The 21,641-nt window shown below is 44.6% G+C and overlaps 1 long non-coding RNA gene across 2 annotated transcripts; it reads right to left on the bottom strand.

Moving 5' to 3' along the window:
- Nucleotides 1-544: 544 nt before the first annotated feature.
- On the bottom strand, nucleotides 545-18,380 carry LOC121558665. 2 transcript variants are annotated; one of them, XR_006658574.1, is made up of 3 exons: nucleotides 18,310-18,380; nucleotides 929-1,005; nucleotides 545-636 (listed from the first exon to the last, which is right to left on the bottom strand). It is a non-coding gene; the product is annotated as an uncharacterized LOC121558665 (long non-coding RNA). The 2 variants fall into 2 exon arrangements; XR_005998571.2 differs by lacking the exon at nucleotides 18,310-18,380 and adding an exon at nucleotides 1,237-1,279.
- Between the last annotated feature and the right edge of the window lie 3,261 nt (nucleotides 18,381-21,641).

Genomic DNA, 21,641 nt, shown 5'->3' with positions numbered 1-21,641 from the left:
TGGCTGGTATAGGTCTCACACTCTGCTGGTATTGATGGCTGGTATAGGTCTCACACTGCTGGTATTGATGGTTGGTATAGGTCTCACACTCTGCTGGTATTGATGGCTGGTATAGGTCTCAAACTCTGCTGGTATTGAAGGATGGTATAGGTCTCACACTCTTCTGGTATTGATGGCTGGTATAGGTCTCACACTCTGCTGGTATTGATGGCTGGTATAGGTCTCACACTCTGCTGGTATTGATGGATGGTATAGGTCTCACACTCTGCTGGTATTGATGGATGGTATAGGTCTCACACTCTGCTGGTATTGATGGCTGGTATAGGTCTCACAATCTGCTGATATTGATGGCTGGTATAGGTCTCACACTGCTGGTATTGATGGCTGGTATAGGTCTCACACTCTGCTGGTATTGATGGCTGGTATAGGTCTCTCACTCTGCTGGTATTGATGGATGGTATAGGTCTCACACTGCTGGTATTGATGGATGGTATAGGTCTCACTCTGCTGGTATTGATGGATGGTATAGGTTTCACACTCTGCTGGTATTGATGGATGGTATAGGTCTCACACTCTGCTGGTATTGATGGATGGTACAGGTCTCACAATCTGCGGGTATTGATGGATGTATAGGTACTGAAGTCAGAGTGAGCGAGAGAGCGAGAGAAAGAGAGAGAGACAAGGAGACAGAGAGAGCGAGAGAAAGAGAGACAAGGAGAGCGAGAGAGTGAGAGATTAAATTAATAATCTGTTAATATTAATTATATATGATCATACATTAGGATTATACATTATGTATTTTTGCTTTTTTCCTTCTGTTTTTAATGATCATATCTGACATTGAAAATAGTATTTGAATAAGGCTGGGTTGCCAAACACATGGACTACAAATCAAGATGACTACCAAAAATAAAACTACAACACCCACCTTGACTGTAGTCTGCACACTGCTGTCACTTCCCCTGGTCGTAGTCCTGTTCAGAGGAACCTGAGTCTCAGTTGGAGCTGCAGAGGGAGAGTTATCACCATTAAAACACCACGTTTGAGGTCAAACTAGGACACGTCAGTTAAAAGTAAATAGATGTTTACATATTGTGGTCAAGATGCTTTTCAAACGAAGGTTAAAAACATAGCTAATTATTTGAATAATAAGAAAGGTTGATTAGGAATACCCAGACTTAAAAAATGAATGAGTGACTAAGTGACTCCTGACAGAGAGTGAGTGAGTGATTGTACCTGTTGTTCTGCAGAAGTAGTAGACACAGGAAGAGGAGAGGAGAGCAGACACAGGACACAGACTGAACAGCAACATCCAACACAGTCCACAGTCTACATCAGGAGAGGAGGAGGGGGACTCAGGAGGACTGACGTCTGGACAAAACATTAAACACAAACAGAACTACATTCTTAGATTGTCTACTGCTGAATGGATGTTTAAAGATGATCTTGAGGCAATGTTTTAATTATTATTTAATTATACGTATTATTTATTGATCAGCCTCGGATGATTGATTCAAAATAACATACATTTTCTTTGGCGTTCCTTACAACTGAACCTCTCTCATTCAAGGAACCCAGACACACCAATAATAATACAATATGAATAATACTAAAGATACAGCCAGAAGATCTATATATAGAATAATAATTGTTCTTACCAAGTGAAATCCTAGTGGTGATGTTTCCATAGTGGTAGACCTCTTTCTTTCCAATTAGTTTTCCTTCATCCACCAGGTTAGTCTCCTTAGTCCCACAGTAGTAGAGTCCCAGGTCAGATCCAGTGATGTTCTCAATCAGTAGATCATAGGAGTTGTTAGAGGGGTTCCACACCGCATTATATCCAGGGAAAGGGTTGTTATGCCAAATCGTAGTTGAAATAACAAGACGCGGCTGGTACTTGTGAGAACAGTTCCTATACCACATAATGAATACTCCAGTAGTTATGATACAGTCACAGTAGAGAGTGATGTTGTCTCCTGGTCTGACTCTCAGCTCCACCTCTGATGCAGAGATCCCATCCTGACTGGAGGAAACAGCACCTACAGGAAGCAGAGGAACAGTGTTAGGATGAACTGACTGGAGGAAACAGCACCTACAGGTAGCAGAGGAACAGTGTTAGGATGAACTGACTGGAGGAAACAGCACCTACAGGTAGCAGAGGAACAGTGTTAGGATGAACTGACTGGAGGAAACAGCACCTACAGGTAGCAGAGGAACAGTGTTAGGATGAACTGACTGGAGGAAACAGCACCTACAGGTAGCAGAGGAACAGTGTTAAGATGAACTGACTGGAGGAAACAGCACCTACAGGTAGCAGAGGAACAGTGTTAGGATGAACTGACTGGAGGAAACAGCACCTACAGGTAGCAGAGGAACAGTGTTAGGATGAACTGACTGGAGGAAACAGCACCTACAGGTAGCAGAGGAACAGTGTTAGGATGAACTGACTGGAGGAAACAGCACCTACAGGTAGCAGAGGAACAGTGTTAGGATGAACTGACTGGAGGGGAAACAGCACCTACAGGTAGCAGAGGAACAGTGTTAGGATGAACTGACTGGAGGAAACAGCACCTACAGGTAGCAGAGGAACAGTGTTAAGATGAACTGACTGGAGGAAACAGCACCTACAGGTAGCAGAGGAACAGTGTTAGGATGAACTGACTGGAGAAACAGCACCTACAGGTAGCAGAGGAACAGTGTTAGGATGAACTGACTGGAGGAAACAGCACCTACAGGTAGCAGAGGAAGGAACAGTGTTAGGATGAACTGACTGGAGGAAACAGCACCTACAGGTAGCAGAGGAACAGTGTTAGGATGAACTGACTGGAGGAAACAGCACCTACAGGTAGCAGAGGAACAGTGTTAGGATGAACTGACTGGAGGAAACAGCACCTACAGGTAGCAGAGGAACAGTGTTAGGATGAACTGACTGGAGGAAACAGCACCTACAGGTAGCAGAGGAACAGTGTTAGATGAACTGACTGGAGGAAACAGCACCTACAGGTAGCAGAGGAACAGTGTTAGGATGAACTGACTGGAGGAAACAGCACCTACAGGTAGCAGAGGAACAGTGTTTGGATGAGTCACAGAATGTCACTTTGATATCATAAACTTCTCCACATGTAAATATAAACCTCATGTCTTTACCACAGTGATCACAATATCACAATAATAAGATAACAGATCTAGTGAACTATTTACATTTTAGTCATTTTTAGCAGACGCTCTTATCCAGAGCGACTTACAGGAGCAATTAGGGTTAAGTGCCTTGCTCAAGGGCACATCGACAGATTTTTCACCTAGTTGGCTCGGGATTAGAACCAGCGACCTTCGGTTACTGGCACAACGCTCTTAACCACTAAGCTACCTGCCGCCCGAACTATAAAACCACATCAAGAAACCAGCTATCATCCAGCTATAAGGCCCAGTAAAACAAGTTACTCACATAAGAATGCAATCAGAGCAACACACAGCCTGTCCATCTGGTGGTCTGATGGTCTGATGGTGACTGTCAGAGAGTAGCTGGATCTTTGAATAACAAGGTCTTTGCTGCGTATTTCCGTGTTCATTATTTGACACACTTTACCATGAAAGGACATACGAGCAGCGATTGGTTCGATCGAGTGGAAAGTTTTCAGCTTGTGGTCCTTATCTCCTTATCTTGTGTGACATGAAAAGTAGGGTCTAGCATCGAGGTAAACAGGCTTCACACATACATGACGTCAATGGAAAATATTCAGCTTTGAGGTGTTCACCTTAGATAGCAACACCTTAAGAGACCTATAAACACTCTATGAAGAAATAAAAACACATTTTGATGACTGAGTTGACCTTTAAACCTTGAAGAAAATACATTTATACAGAGGCTTAAAGTAGGTCTATAGGACTTTATACCTGTAGTCAGAAAGTAGGCCCTAATGTTAGACCTAAAGTCTGCATCAGAGACCCAGCTACTCTGACCCTGTTACTGAAAGACCCAGCTACTCTGACCCTGTTACTGAAAGACCCAGCTACTCTGACCCTGTTACTGAAAGACCCAGCTACTCTGACCCTGTTACTGAAAGACCCAGCTACTCTAACCCTGTTACTGACAGACCCAGCTACTCTGACCCTGTTACTGAAAGACCCAGCTACTCTGACCCTGTTACTGAAAGACCCAGCTACTCTGACCATGTTACTGACAGACCCAGCTACTCTGACCCTGTTACTGAAAGACCCAGCTACTCTGGACCCTGTTACTGAAAGACCCAGCTACTCTGACCCTGTTACTGAAAAGACCCAGCTACTCTGACCCTGTTACTGACAGACCCAGCTACTCTGACACTGTTACTGAAAGACCCAGCTACTCTGACCCTGTTACTGAAAGACCCAGCTACTCTGACCCTGTTACTGAAAGACCCAGCTACTCTGATCCTGTTACTGAAAGACCCAGCTACTCTGATCCTGTTACTGAAAGACCCAGCTACTCTGACCCTGTTACTGAAAGACCCAGCTACTCTGACCCTGTTACTGAAAGACCCAGCTACTCTGACCCTGTTACTGAAAGACCCAGCTACTCTGACCCTGTTACTGAAAGACTCAGCTACTCTGACCCTGTTACTGACAGACCCAGCTACTCTGGCCCTGTTACTGACAGACCCAGCTCACTGCTCTTTCCTCAGACCTGAAACCCAGGCCCCCTTAACCCCTCCCCTACAGAGCAGAAGCACTAGCTGAGTAAACCACAACCACAGACATAGGACTATACATGATATACAATCATATGGACACTCTCCCATATACCCACATATATGTGCACTCATGTAAACAGATACATACATTGACCACTACCTAATGTTGGTAAGTCTGATATTATGATGTTGGCATTACAGTACTCATATAAGAGCTAGTCACTGATTGGCTGAGAAGACACTCAGTACACAGGAAACCCACACTGACTTCCTGTTGCAGTTGCCATGGTGATGTCTGTCTCTCTGTTTGTCTGTTTGTCTGTCTACCATTTGGCCTGAGGAAGAGAGTACATCCAAGTTATAAGTAGTTGTTCACCCATGGTGCTGCTATTCTCCTGATGATGTCACACATGTTCTCACTGAGTGCATCATATCTCTGTCTATGTCCTATTTGTTTTCCCACTAATCCTGGAAGAAAAAGAGATCGTTAGATACAGAACTACATCCACAAAGATAAAGAACTACAAATGGCATAGCTCTTAAACTATAATTGACTTGAATGTACCATCACATCCACTCCAGAGCATCATGGTTATTGTAGTTTCTGATTGTAATTTCTTGCTGCATTCAATTCAGGGTGTCCAACATTGGTGAGGCCTAGATGTGTGGTGGATAAATAATAATTTTGGGATGCCTCAATTAGCTCATACAGATCATGGTGAGGATTTAAATGTTATGATTACTGGATGTTCATCATTTGATAAATCAAACATTAATACTGGCAGGTTGCAGATATGTAGGCCAACCTTAGGCCTCTGTCTCAGGATAGGTCTCTGTCTCAAGATAGGTCTCTGTCTCAGGATAGGTCTCTGTCTCAAGATAGGTCTCTGTCTCAGGATAGGTCTCTGTCTCAGGATAGGTCTCTGTCTCAAGATAGGTCTCTGTCTCAGGATAGGTCTCCTGTCTCTAGGATAGGTCTCTGTCTCAGGATAGGTCTCTGTCTCAAGATAGGTCTCTGTCTCAGGATAGGTCTCTGTCTAAAGATAGGTCTCCTGTCTCAGGATAGGTCTCTGTCTCAAGATAGGTCTCTGTCTCAAGATAGGCCTCTGTCTCAAGATAGGTCTCTGTCTCAAAAATATTTTTCTTAGGGGGTCAAAATTGACACCAGAATGAGTGTTTGGTTCTTCATGTTGTATTTGATGATGTTGCAGCAGATTGACTTGACCAGGTGCTGCTAGTTAGGTGTTGCTGTCTACAGTGACCAACTTAAAGCTGAATATTTTCCAATGACATCATGTTGGTGTGAAACCTGTTTACCTCGATGCTAGACCCTCCTCTTCGTGTCACAACATGGGTTTCAGAGAAAAGGACCACAAGCTGAAAACTTTCCACTCGATCGAACCAATCGCTGCTCGTATGCCCTTTCATGGTAAAGTACATCTAGTCATGAACACGGAAATACGCAGCAAAGACCTTGTTACTCAAAGACCCAGCTACTCTCTGACAGTCACCATCAGACCATCAGACCACCAGATGGACAGGCTGTGTGTTGCTCTGATTGCATTCTTATGTGAGTAACTTGTTTTACTGGGCCTTATAGCTGAATGATAGCTGATTTCTTGATGTGGTTTTATGGTTGACTAGATTTGTTGTCTTATTATTGTGATGTTGTGATCACTGTGGTGAAGAGATGAGGTTCATCTTTGCATGTGGAGAAGTTTATGATATCAAAGTGACATTCTGTGATTCATCCTAACACTGTTCCTCTGCTACCTGTAGGTGCTGTTTCCTCCAGTCAGTTCATCCTAACACTGTTCCTCTGCTACCTGTAGGTGCTGTTTCCTCCAGTCAGTTCATCCTAACACTGTTCCTCTGCTACCTGTAGATGCTGTTTCCTCCAGTCAGTTCATCCTAACACTGTTCCTCTGCTACCTGTAGGTGCTGTTTCCCTCCAGTCAGTTCATCCTAACACTGTTCCTCTGCTACCTGTAGGTGCTGTTTACTCCAGTCAGTTCATCCTAACACTGTTCCTCTGCTACCTGTAGGTGCTGTTTCCTCCAGTCAGTTCATCCTAACACTGTTCCTCTGCTACCTGTAGGTGCTGTTTCCTCCAGTCAGTTCATCCTAACACTGTTCCTCTGCTACCTGTAGGTGCTGTTTCCTCCAGTCAGTTCATCCTAACACTGTTCCTCTGCTACCTGTAGGTGCTGTTTCCTCCAGTCAGGATGGGATCTCTGCAGCAGAGGTGGAGCTGAGAGTCAGACCAGGAGACAACATCACTCTCTACTGTGACTGCAACATAACTACTGGAGTATTCTTTATGTGGTATAGGAACTGTTCTCACAAGTACCAGCCTCCTCTTGTTATTTCAACTATGGTTTTGATTAACAACCCTTTCCCTGGATATAATCTGTTGTGGAACCCCTCTAATAACTCCTATGATCTACTGATTGAGAACATCACTGGATCTGACCTGGGACTCTACTACTGTGGGACTATGGAGACTAACGTGGTGTATGATGGAAAACGAATTAAAGTGAAAGAGGTCTACCACTTTGGAAACATCACCACTAGGATTTCACTTGGTAAGAACAATTATTATTCTATATATAGATCTTCTGGCTGTATCTTTAGTATTATTAATATTGTATTATTATTGGTATGTCTGGGTTCCTTGAATGAGAGAGGTTCAGTTGTAAGGAACGCCAAAGAAAATAGATGTTATTTTGAATCAATCATCCGAGGCTGATCAATAAATAATACATATAATTAAATAATAATTAAAACATTGCCTCAAGATCATCTTTAAACATCCATTCAGCAGTAGACAATCTAAGAATGTAGTTCTGTTTGTGTTTAATGTTTTGTCCAGACGTCAGTCCTCCTGAGTCCTCCTCCTCCCTCCCTCCCCCTCCTCCCCCTCCTCCTCCTCCTCCTCCTCCTCCTGAGTCCTCCTCCTCCCCTCCTCCTGAGTCCTCCTCCTCTCCTCCTGTAGACTGTGGACTGAGTTGGATGTTGCTGTTCAGTCTGTGTCCTGTGTCTGCTCTCCTCTCCTCTTCCTGTGTCTACTCATTCTACAGAACAACAGGTACACTCACTCTCTCACTCTCTGTCAGAGTCACTTAGTCACTCGTTCATTTTTTAAGTCTGGGTATTCCTAATCAACCTTTCTTATTATTCAAATAATTAGCTATGTTTTTAACCTTCATTTGAAAAGCATCTTGACCACAATATGTAAACATCTACTTACTTTGAACTGATGTGTCCTAGTTTGACCTCAAACGTGGTGTTTTAATGGTGAGAACTCTCCCTCTGCAGCTCCAACTGAGACTCAGGTTCGTCTGAATAGGACTTACGACCAGGGAAGTGACAGCAGTGTGCAGACTACAGTCAAGGTGGGTGTTGTAGTTTTATTTTTGGTAGTCATCTTGATTTGTAGTCCATGTGTTTGGCAACCCAGCCTTATTCAAAGACTATTTTCAATGTCAGATATGATCATTAAAAACAGAAGGAAAAAAGCAACAATACATAATGTATAATCCTAATGTATGATCGTATATAATTAATATTAACAGATTATTAATTTAATCTCTCACTCTCTGTCTCCTTGTCTCTCTCTCTCTCGCTCTCTCTGTCTCCTTGTCTCTCTCTCTGTCTCCTTGTCTCTCTCTCTGTCTCCTTGTCTCTCTCTGTCTCCTTGTCTCTCTCTCTCTTTCTCTCGCGCTCTCTCGCTCACTCTGACTTCAGTACCTATACATCCATCAATACCCGCAGAGTGTGAGACCTGTACCATCCATCAATACCAGCAGAGTGTGAGACCTATACCAGCCATCAATACCAGCAGAGTGTGAGACCTATACCATCCATCAATACCAGCAGAGTGTGAGACCTATACCAGCCATCAATACCAGCAGAGTGTGAGACCTATACCATCCATCAATACCAGCAGAGTGTGAGACCTATACCAGCCATCAATACCAGCAGAGTGTGAGACCTATACCAGCCATCAATACCAGCAGAGTGTGAGACCTATACCATCCATCAATACCAGCAGAGTGTGAGACCTATACCCAGCCATCAATACCAGCAGAGTGTGAGACCTATACCAGCCATCAATACCAGCAGAGTGTGAGACCTATACCAGCCATCAATACCAGCAGAGTGTGAGACCTATACATCCATCAATACCAGCAGAGTGTGAGACCTGTACCATCCATCAATACCAGCAGAGTGTGAGACCTATACCAGCCATCAATACCAGCAGAGTGTGAGACCTATACCAGCCATCAATACCAGCAGAGTGTGAGACCTATACCATCCATCAATACCAGCAGAGTGTGAGACCTATACCAGCCATCAATACCAGCAGAGTGTGAGATCTATACCAGCCATCAATACCAGCAGAGTGTGAGACCTATACCATCCATCAATACCAGCAGAGTGTGAGACCTATACCAGCCATCAATACCAGCAGAGTGTGAGATCTATACCAGCCATCAATACCAGCAGAGTGAGACCTATACCATCCATCATTACCAGCAGAGTGAGACCTATACCATCCATCAATACCAGCAGAGTGAGAACTATACCATCCATCAATACCAGCAGAGTGAGACCTGTACCATCCATCAATACCAGCAGAGTGAGACCTATACCATCCATCAATACCAGCAGAGTGAGACCTATACCATCCATCAATTTCAGCAGGGCGTTAGACTTGAACCATTATAGACTTAACTGGGAGGACAAGAACTTTGATGTTATTACCAGTTCTTTTACTTTTTATGGAATAATTTTAACTTCCAAAATCTTTTTCTCTCTCTCAACGTATGACAATGAGTTTAGAGTCATTTTATTATGGTTGAGCATTATTTTTTTTATTTTTTTGCCTTTTATAATTATTAAAATTGATGTTTTTAAGCTTGCATTAATTTGACTGTAGAACACATCTGCATTGAATCTATCAGAGTAAAATAATATTTTCAAAACATCAGGAAATATGGTCATATATATTTTTGTAAAGGGAACTGATATGTTTTAAATGTACCTTGAATAAATATTGATTTAGTTTAATATGATTTACTGATTTTACTTTCATTGCCGTTGTCACGATCGTCTACGAAATGAGTGGACCAAGGCGCAGCGTGCGATACGAACATGACTTTATTAGTAAAGTACACGAAACAAAACAAAACACGATCGTAAAGTCCACAGTGACAATGACTGACAAGGAACAAAAACCCACAAACACAAGGTGAAAACACACAGTATAAATATGGCTCCCAATCAGAGATAACGAGCCGACAGCTGACACTCGTTACCACTGATTGGGAGTCACACGACCAAACAAGGAAACAACCACATAGACAACCCAACCAAACAGAACACAACGAAACGAACACACCCTGGCTCATCATACAAAGTCCCGGAGCCAGAGCGTGACAGTACCCCCCCATAAAGGCACGGACTGCGACCGTGCCTCAAAACCCCAAACAGGGGAGGGCTGGGTGGGCATTACTCCTCGGAGGCGGCTCCGGCTCGGGCTTGACCACCACCCTTCTTCAATCCCCCGTAGCGCCCCGGTCCGATCTGACCCAGCTGGTAGGATCTGGACTGACGACGCGCACCCCTGGCTTGGCGCGTGAGGCAGGAACGGACCGGACCTGGCTGATGATACGCACCCTAGGCTTGATGCGTGAGCCGAACGGGCCTCACCAGGCTGACGACTCGCATCCCTGGCTTGAGTGCGCAGTAGCAGGAGTGGGCTGGATCAGGCTGACGGCTCACACCCTTGGCTTGGTGCGAGTAGCAGGGACGAGCTGAACCAGGCTGACGCACTCGCACCCTTGGCCTGGTGCGAGTAGCAGGAACGGGCTGGACCAGGCTGACGACTCGTACCCTGGCTTGGTGCGAGTAGCAGAACGGGCTGGACCAGGCTGACGACTCGCACCCTTGGCTTGGTGCGAGTAGCAGGAACGGGCCGGGCTGGGCTGGCGACGCACACCGTGGACCTGGTGCGTAGAGCAGGGACCGGCTGGGCTGGGCTGACGACGCACACCGTGGGCCTGGTGCGTGGAGCAGGGACAGGCCGAGCTGGGCTGACGACGCACACCGTGGGCCTGGTTCGTGGAGCAGGGACCGGCTGGGCTGGGCTGACGACGCACACCGTGGGCCTGGTGCGTGGAGCAGGGACCGGCTGGGCTGGGCTGACGACGCACACCGTAGGCTTAGTGCGTAGAGCAGGGACAGGCCGGGCTGGGCTGACGACGCGCACCATTAACTTAGTGCGTGGAGCAGGGACCGGCTGGGCTGGGCTGACGACGCACACCGTAGGCTTAGTGCGTAGAGCAGGGACAGGCCGGGCTGGGCTGGCGACGCGCACCATTAACTTAGTGCGTGGAGCAGGGACAGGCCTCACCGGACTGTGGAGACGGATAGGAGACCTGGAATGAAGAGCGGCCACAATACGTCCCGGCTGAATGCCTACCTTCACACACTCTGTGTGAGGCATCCGCACAGGACGTACAGGGCTGTGTACCCGTACCCGACATGACAGCACGTGATACTGGAGCAGGATATCCGGGACCGCGGAGAGGCATAGGAGACCACGAGCGTTGAGCCGGCACACTCCGGCCCTGGCTGCATACCCCCTTCGCACGACACGTGCGCGGGGTGCTCGCACAGGACGTACAGGACTGTGCCGGACCACTCGTGGCACCGTACGCTGCTCCGCATACCGCTGGAACCTGCCCCGTCCCATGCTGCCATGCCTGAGTACGGGAAGTTGGTTCCGCTCTCCATCCCGGCCTCGCCAACCTGCCTTCTGGCCCCCAAAACCCGGTGGCCTCCTCTCCAAATTGCCCTGTGGCAGCCTCCTGCTGCCCAGCCGCCCTGACCATGTGCCCCCCCAAAAATTTTTTTTGGGGTTGCCTCTCTTCCATCCGACTGATGGCCCTGCTGACGCCGTTGCTCCTCTCTCGCCAGGGCCTTGATCCTTCCCCAAGGTCCCTTGCCCCCGAGCATGTCCTCCCAGGACCACGATTTGCCCACCTGGGCCATCGCCAGCCTCTCGATCTCCTTACCCGGCGCTTCCTCCCATGTCCAGTCTCTCTTGCTCCTGGACACGCTGCTTGGTCCTTTTACGGTGGGTTTTTCTGTCACGATCGTCTACGAAATGAGTGGACCAAGGCGCAGCGTGCGATACGAACATGACTTTATTAGTAAAGTACACGAAACAAAACAAAACACGATCGTAAAGTCCACAGTGACAATGACTGACAAGGAACAAAAACCCACAAACACAAGGTGAAAACACACAGTATAAATATGGCTCCCAATCAGAGATAACGAGCCGACAGCTGACACTCGTTACCACTGATTGGGAGTCACACGACCAAACAAGGAAACAACCACATAGACAACCCAACCAAACAGAACACAACGAAACGAACACACCCTGGCTCATCATACAAAGTCCCGGAGCCAGAGCGTGACAGTCGTAAGCATTTAGAATTGATTATAAAATTAGGTGTGGTGAATTATGAAGACACTGCTTGTATCAAAAAGAGATAATGTGACAGCGTTACTTGCAAGACAGATGATCCAAGACTGACGTAGTTTAACCCTATGGAACGTTTTGGTTTTTTAAATGTGCACCCCTTGGGGTCCGCAGGACCAAGTTTGGGAAATTCTGTCCTATGGTCTCCTCTATGTTAAGGTCATACCATTCTGTTTGGAAAGGCTCCAGCAACCTTTCAGAGGTTTTTGTTTGAGGGTGTGGCTTAGACAATTAGCAGGTGTGGCTAACATATTAAGAGAGTTGGCTTAGAAGTGACGAGGGTGTGACTCTTAGGCTAAGAAGGTGTGGCTTAGATGCTAAGGGGGTGTGTCTTTAGAGGAAGACAGATGCTGAACAGATCCACAGCAGTTTCTGTGGTTTCATACAAACACCTAGCCTATAGTTGAAGTTTACTAAAAGTAGCTCAGTAAAGCTTTCAACCACATTCTCAATAGAGATACATAGAGAAGTCAGGTGAATTATACCACAGAACATTATAATCTCTGAAAAACATCATTTTATTTTGCAAATATAATTATTATTATAATTTATTATAATTATGTATTTATGGTCTGAGCTGGGTCCTGGTGGTGGTCTCCAGAGCTCTGTTTCTGTTCCTCATTCCTGCTGCCTTCTGGGTCGGGAACACACACGGTGGGTCAGGACATGGGGATATTCATATCAGTTTTTGTTAACTTAACTTCTCATCCAGTACAGTGATATAACAACAGTTTAACATGTTGTGTTGTTGTGTTAAAACCAGGAGTTGGTAAGGAGAGGAGAGAAGTCCAGAAAAGAGGCAGAGACCAGTCATTCTCCATGTCTGTAGTGAATTGAACTTCTCTTCTACGTGTCCAATGAGATCAGCATGAAACTGTTGTCATGTGGTTTCATCACACCATCATCTGCTGATCTGTCTCATTATTTCTCTATTACCCAGATGGTTTTTAATGCTTTATCTTGGTGAATTTTTAGTAAGGGCTTAGAGATTGCTTTTAAACGCAGAAAAGGTTTATCCTTTTAAAATTGCAGTTTTTATTTTATATCTATTTTATTTTGTAAAGGTTTTTTACCATTTCAAAAAGTCTACAAAATAGTAGTTGTATTGTAATGGATTTGTTATTTTAGATTGAGCTACTTTTCATGTATGATTTGTATTTGTAATGGTTATCTTCTGGAATGATATGGCAATTTTTTTCAGAGATTCTCCTGTTCTGTGGTATAATCAACCTGATTTCACTATGTAACTCTATTGAGAATGTGGTTTCACTGAAAGCTTTACAGAGCTACATTTAAGACACTTAAAATATTGAGCCATAGGCCAGGTCAGGGCTCTCCAACCCTGTTTGTGGAGAGCTACCCTCCTGTAGGTATTCGCTCCAACCCAACAGGACGGTAGCTATACAGGAACAGGGTTAAAGATTCCAGGGCTACGTGTTTGTATGAAACCACAGAAACTACTGTGGTTCTAATCAACAACGCTGTCTTCCTCTTAAGCCACACCCCATTAGCTCCTAAAACCACACCCCTTCGGTTCTAAGCCACACCACGTAACATTTAAATCACGCCCCTTAGCCTCCATGCTCTGGTTATGCATTTCTGTCATCCTCTAAAGCCACACCCTCTTCGTCTCTAAGCCACACCCTCTTCGTCTCTAAGCCACACCCTCTTCACCTCTAAATCACAACTCTTCACATCTATGCCACACCCTCAAATACCTCAAAGGTTTGCTGGAGAATTTGTCAAACCAAATAGCATGACCTTGTACTCAAAGACCTTAAGGGGAGACAAAGAAATGATGACATGAAATCAAATTAAACTATATCAATATTTGCATTTACATTTATTCAGCTACATTAACACATATCAATACACTTACAAATGAAATACAATTAATTTTCACAACTACAATTACAAAACAACAACTATATCAAAAGCTATTTAACCATATTCCCTGAGCTTAAAAACATTTTCTAAATCAATTTCGTTATTCTTATTAAAAGGCTCCAAACAAAAGTTAAAAAAGAAATCACTAGTATGAAACGGTTTAAAACAAGTAAAAAATACATTAAAATATTCCCCCCGAAATTAAGTAACTCTTAAAAATATCAAAACTGTCGTTGTCACACCTTCCCAGCTATATTGGTATTTGTCTCACACTCTGCTGGTATTGATGGCTGGTATAGGTCTCACACTCTGCTGGAATTGATGGCTGGTATAGGTCTCACACTCTGCTGGTATTGATGGTTGGTGTAGGTCTCACACTCTGCTGGTATTGATGGCTGGTATAGGTCTCACACTATGCTGGTATTGATGGTTGGTATAGGTCTCACACTCTGCTGGTATTGATGGCTGGTATAGGTGTCACACTCTGCTGGTATTGATGGTTGGTATAGGTCCACACTCTGCTGGTATCGATGGATGGTATAGGTCTCACACTCTGCTGGTATTGATGGATGGTATAGGTCTCACACTCTGCTGGTATTGATGAATGGTATAGGTCTCACACTCTGCTGGTATTGATGGCTGGTATAGGTCTCACACTCTGCTGGTATTGATGGATGCTATAGGTCTCACTCTGCTGCTATTGATGGCTGGTATAGGTCTCACACTCTGCTGGTATTGATGGCTGGTATAGGTCTCACACTCTGCTGGTATTGATGGATGGTATAGGTCTCACAATCTGCTGGTATTGATGGATGGTACAGGTCTCACACTCTGCTGGTATTGATGGAGGGTATAGGTGTCACACTCTGCTGGTATTGATGGATGGTATAGGTCTCACAATCTGCTGGTATTGATGGATGGTACAGGTCTCACACTCTGCTGGTATTGATGGAGGGTATAGGTCTCACACTCTGCTGGTATTGATGGATGGTATAGGTCTCACACTCTGCTGGTATTGATGGATGGTATAGGTCACACTCTGCTGGTATTGATGGCTGGTATAGGTCTCACACTCTGCTGGTATTGATGGATGGTATAGGTCTCACACTCTGCTGGTATTGATGGCTGGTATAGGTCTCACACTCTGCTGGTATTGATGGATGGTATAGGTCTCACACTCTGCTGGTATTGATGGATGGTATAGGTCTCACTCTGCTGGTATTGATGGATGGTATAGGTCTCACACTCTGCTGGTATTGATGGATGGTATAGGTCACACTCTGCTGGTATTGATGGCCGGTATAGGTCTCACACTCTGCTGGTATTGATGGATGCTATAGGTCTCACTCTGCTGCTATTGATGGCTGGTATAGGTCTCACACTCTGCTGGTATTGATGGCTGGTATAGGTCTCACACTCTGCTGGTATTGATGGATGGTATAGGTCTCACACTCTGCTGGTATTGATGGATGGTATAGGTCACACTCTGCTGGTATTGATGGCTGGTATAGGTCTTACACTCTGCTGGTATTGATGGATGGTATAGGTCTCACACTCTGCTGGTATTGATGGCTGGTATAGGTCACACTCTGCTGGTATTGATGGATGGTATAGGTCTCACACTCTGCTGGTATTGATGGATGGTATAGGTCTCACACTCTATTGGTATTGATGGCTGGTATAGGTCTCACACTCTGCTGTTATTGATGGATGGTATAGGTCTCACACTCTGCTGGTATTGATGGATGGTATAGGTCACACTCTGCTGGTATTGATGGCTGGTATAGGTCTCACACTCTGCTGGTATTGATGGATGGTATAGGTCTCACACTCTGCTGGTATTGATGGCTGGTATAGGTCACACTCTGCTGGTATTGATGGATGGTATAGGTCTCACACTCTGCTGGTATTGATGGATGTATAGGTCTCACACTCTGCTGGTATTGATGGATGGTATAGGTCTCACAATCTACTGGTATTGATGGATGGTATAGGTCTCACACTCTGCTGGTATCGATGGATGGTATAGGTCTCACACTCTGCTGGTATTGATGGATGGTATAGGTCTCACACTCTGCTGATATTGATGAATGGTATAGGTCTCACACTCTGCTGGTATTGATGGCTGGTATAGGTCTCACACTCTGCTGGTATTGATGGATGCTATAGGTCTCACTCTGCTGCTATTGATGGCTGGTATAGGTCTCACACTCTGCTGGTATTGATGGCTGGTATAGGTCTCACACTCTGCTGGTATTGATGGATGGTATAGGTCTCACAATCTGCTGGTATTGATGGATGGTACAGGTCTCACACTCTGCTGGTATTGATGGAGGGTATAGGTGTCACACTCTGCTGGTATTGATGGATGGTATAGGTCTCACAATCTGCTGGTATTGATGGATGGTACAGGTCTCACACTCTGCTGGTATTGATGGAGGGTATAGGTCTCACACTCTGCTGGTATTGATGGATGGTATAGGTCTCACACTCTGCTGGTATTGATGGATGGTATAGGTCACACTCTGCTGGTATTGATGGCTGGTATAGGTCTCACACTCTGCTGGTATTGATGGATGGTATAGGTCTCACACTCTGCTGGTATTGATGGCTGGTATAGGTCTCACACTCTGCTGGTATTGATGGATGGTATAGGTCTCACACTCTGCTGGTATTGATGGATGGTATAGGTCTCACTCTGCTGGTATTGATGGATGGTATAGGTCTCACACTCTGCTGGTATTGATGGATGGTATAGGTCACACTCTGCTGGTATTGATGGCCGGTATAGGTCTCACACTCTGCTGGTATTGATGGATGCTATAGGTCTCACTCTGCTGCTATTGATGGCTGGTATAGGTCTCACACTCTGCTGGTATTGATGGCTGGTATAGGTCTCACACTCTGCTGGTATTGATGGATGGTATAGGTCTCACACTCTGCTGGTATTGATGGATGGTATAGGTCACACTCTGCTGGTATTGATGGCTGGTATAGGTCTCACACTCTGCTGGTATTGATGGATGGTATAGGTCTCACACTCTGCTGGTATTGATGGCTGGTATAGGTCACACTCTGCTGGTATTGATGGATGGTATAGGTCTCACACTCTGCTGGTATTGATGGATGGTATAGGTCTCACACTCTGATGGTATTGATGGCTGGTATAGGTCTCACACTCTGCTGTTATTGATGGATGGTATAGGTCTCACACTCTGCTGGTATTGATGGATGGTATAGGTCACACTCTGCTGGTATTGATGGCTGGTATAGGTCTCACACTCTGCTGGTATTGATGGATGGTATAGGTCTCACACTCTGCTGGTATTGATGGCTGGTATAGGTCACACTCTGCTGGTATTGATGGATGGTATAGGTCTCACACTCTGCTGGTATTGATGGATGGTATAGGTCTCACAATCTACTGGTATTGATGGATGGTATAGGTACTGAAGTCAGAGTGAGCGAGAGAGCGAGAGAAAGAGAGAGAGACAAGGAGACAGAGAGAGTGAGAGATTAAATTAATAATCTGTTAATATTCATTATATATGATCATACATTAGGATTATACATTATGTATTGTTGCTTTTTTCCTTCTGTTTTTAATGATCATATCTGACATCGAAAATAGTCTTTGAATAAGGCTGGGTTGCCAAACACATGGACTACAAATCAAGATGACTACCAAAAATAAAACTACAACACCCACCTTGACTGTAGTCTGCACTCTGCTGTCACTTCCCCTGGTCGTAGTCCTGTTCAGAGGAACCTGAGTCTCAGCTGCAGCTGCAGAGGAAGAGTTATCACCATTAAAACAACAAGTAAAGAACACATCTGATATTGAACTGTCAATTTAACATGGTCTACATTAGTTTACCAGAGAATTTGAAAGAAGGTTTGATTGATTGATGGCTGGTTTATTGATTGATTGATTATTTAATTGATTGATTGAGTTGGAGAGTAAAACAGATTAAGTGAGAGTGAATGTATACTAACTTTGTAAGTAAAATAATCAATTTTGTATATTATTGATGTTGTCAAAAATGGAAGTTTAGGATGTAGGATGTTCCTTACTTCAACAGTTAGTAAGATGGAATTTTAATATATCAAATCGACAAAAGGAATGAGTGAGTCAGTGCATGCTATGAAATAGTGAAAGAGCACATAATGCTATTAGTAATGAAGTGAGTTTACCTGTTGTTCTGCAGAAGGAGTAGACACAGGAAGAGGAGAGGAGAGCAGACACAGGACACAGACTGAACAGCAACATCCAACACAGTCCACAGTCTACATCAGGAGAGGAGGAGGACTCAGGAGGACTGACGTCTGGACAAAACATTAAACACAAACAGAACTAAACTCTTAGAGTGAGTTGTCAATTATCTACTGCTGATTGGATGTTTACAGATGATCTTGAGGCAATGTTTTATGACCCTAGATCAGCCTCGGATGATTGATTCAAAATAACATTTAATGGAAACCAGACACACCAATACTAATACAATATGAATAATACTAAAGATACAGCCAGAAGATCTATATATAGAATAATAATAGTTCTTACCAAGTGAAATCCTAGTGGTGATGTTTCCATAGTGATAGACCTCTATCCAATCATAACCTCCTTTCCCTCCATCATCCTCCACCTTGTCCTCCTTAGTCCCACAGTAGTAGAGTCCCAGGTCAGATCCAGTGATGTTCTCAGTCAGTAGATCATAGGAGTTGTTAGAGGGGTTCCACACCAGATTATATCCAGTTAAAAACTTAGCTGAAATAACAAGAGGAGTCTGGTACTTGTGAGAACAGTTCCTATACCACATAATGTATCCAGTAGTTATGTTGCAGTCACAGTAGAGAGTGATGTTGTCTCCTGGTCTGACTCTCAGCTCCACCTCTGATGCAGAGATCCCATCCTGACTGGAGGAAACAGCACCTACAGGTAGCAGAGGAACAGTGTTAGGATGAACTGACTGGAGGAAACAGCACCTACAGGTAGCAGAGGAACAGTGTTAGGATGAACTGACTGGAGGAAACAGCACCTACAGGTAGCAGAGGAACAGTGTTAGGAAGAACTACACATTGCCATTTGGTTCATCATAAAGTTCTCTGCATGTAAAAATATAGCAAACATCACAATATCTCAATAACAAATCTAGTCAACCATAAAACCACATCAAGAAATCAGCTATCATCCAGCTATAAGGCCCAGTAAAACAAGTTACTCACATAAGAATGCAATCAGAGCAACACACAGCCTGTCCATCTGGTGGTCTGATGGTCTGATGGTGACTGTCAGAGAGTAGCTGGGTCTTTGAGTAACAAGGTCTTTGCTGCGTATTTCCGTGTTCATGACTAGATGTACTTTACCATGTAAGGACATACGAGTAGCGATTGGTTCGATCAAGTGGAACATTTTCAGCTCGTGGTCCTTTTCTCGGAAACCCATGTTGTGTGAAATGAAGGGGAGGGTCTAGCAATTTAACAACCATAAAGGATACAAGCACAACTACTGCCCTGCACTCTCATGTTAACAGGTCACACCTCTTGACTTGAACTAGTCCATCTCAAGGTTTGATGGGTAATGTTAGACTCCAGATATAGAACACAGCTAGACTGAGATGGACCCACACCACATGAGGAAGTCACACCTCATGACTTGAGTCTTACAGGTGTTGATACAGCTGAATGACTTTGTTGTTTCAGTCAAAGTAACATCATAAAGTATCTATCTGGTATCTGGTCCCTCATACAGCCTGTTAATACTACACTTGATACCATGCATACCTGGAGAAATATTACATATTATTAGATAATAATAGAGTCGCATAGTATTTTGCACGCACACACACGCATGCACACAGGGACACACACACACATACACACAGGGACACACACAAACACATACACACAGGGACACACACACACACACGTGCAAGGCCACAGTGGCTGGCGAAGTAGTTGACACATCACGTGTCAAGTAGATGGAAACATGATGGTTTCTACAGACCTGACAACTACCCCTCAGACCTGAAGCATAGGCCCCATTAACCCATCAGACCTCCCCTCAGACCTGAAGCATAGGCCCCATTAACCCATCAGACCTCCCCTCAGACCTGAAGCATAGGCCCCATTAACCCATCAGACCTCCCCTCAGACCTGAAGCATAGGCCCCATTAACCCATCAGACCTCCCCTCAGACCTGAAGCATAGGCCCCATTAACCCATCAGACCTCCCCTCAGACCTGAAGCATAGGCCCCATTAACCCTTCAGACCTCAGGCCCGCTTAACACACAAAAAGGACTAGGCATGCATATGCAATCATATGCACACACACTCACATAGCCACACATACTGAGAATACACACTCAGTACACAGGAAACCCACACTGACTTCCTGTTGTTGTTGCCATGGTGCTGCTATTCTCCTGATGATGTCACACATGTTCTCACTGAGTGCATCATATCTCTGTCTATGTCCTATTTGTTTTCCCACTAATCCTGAAGAAAAAGAGATCGTTAGATACAGAACTACATCTACAAAGAAAATAACTACAATTTATTTATCTGTTTAACTACAATTGGCTTGGATGTACCATCACATCCTCTATAGAGCATTAGGGTTATTGTAGTTTCTGGTTGTAGTTTCTGGCTGCCTTCAAGTCTGGCTGCCAACTGTAGATGAAAGTGGGTGCGTGAAGTCGAAGGAGGTGCATCTGCCACAGACGAAAGTTGGACTCTGTAGTGGTTTTCCAACAGCAAGACTCAGATCAACATGACAGTGTCAACAGAGCTGCTCTTGTTTATAAAAGTTTTTATTTATAAATGTCTAAATAAACTTGACTATACCCCCATATCACACACTCACAAACTGAAAACATATCGTGAGTAATATTAATTGGTTAGAGAGAGGTCTCAAATTTCACTTTCATTTGCATCCCCTGTAGCTTTAGAATCATGGCAAGGTGGTTCCTGTTTCCGTCACAGGGGGCTGGGTTTCAGGTCTGAGGGGAGGACTGAGGGGTTAAGGGGGGCCTGGGTTTCAGGTCTGATGGGAGGACTGAGGGGTTAAGGGGGGCCTGGGTTTCAGGTCTGAGGGGAGGACTGAGGGGTTAAAGGGGGGGCCTGGGTTTCAGGTCTGAGGGGAGGACTGAGGGAAAGGAGGTATTAAATGGATAGACTTCTACCACTATGGAAACATCACCACTAGGATTTCACTTGGTAAGAACTATTATTATTCTATATATAGATCTTCTGGCTGTATCTTTAATATTATTAATATTGTATTAGTATTGGTGTGTCTGGGTTCCATTAAATGTTATTTTGAATCAATCATCCGAGGGTGATCTAAGGTCATGAAGCATTGCATCAAGTTCATCTGTAAACATCCAATCAGCAGTAGATAATTGACAACTCACTCTAAGAATGTAGTTCTGTTTGTGTTTAATGTTTTGTCCAGACGTCAGTCCTCCTGAGTCCCCCTCCTCCTCTCCTGATGTAGACTGTGGACTGTGTTGGATGTTGCTGT

Source organism: Coregonus clupeaformis, unplaced genomic scaffold, assembly GCF_020615455.1.
Source record: "Coregonus clupeaformis isolate EN_2021a unplaced genomic scaffold, ASM2061545v1 scaf0354, whole genome shotgun sequence".
NCBI classification, from domain to species: domain Eukaryota; kingdom Metazoa; phylum Chordata; class Actinopteri; order Salmoniformes; family Salmonidae; genus Coregonus; species Coregonus clupeaformis.
Note: the sequence above shows the minus strand (reverse complement) of the source record. Positions and strands in the feature narration are given on the sequence as shown.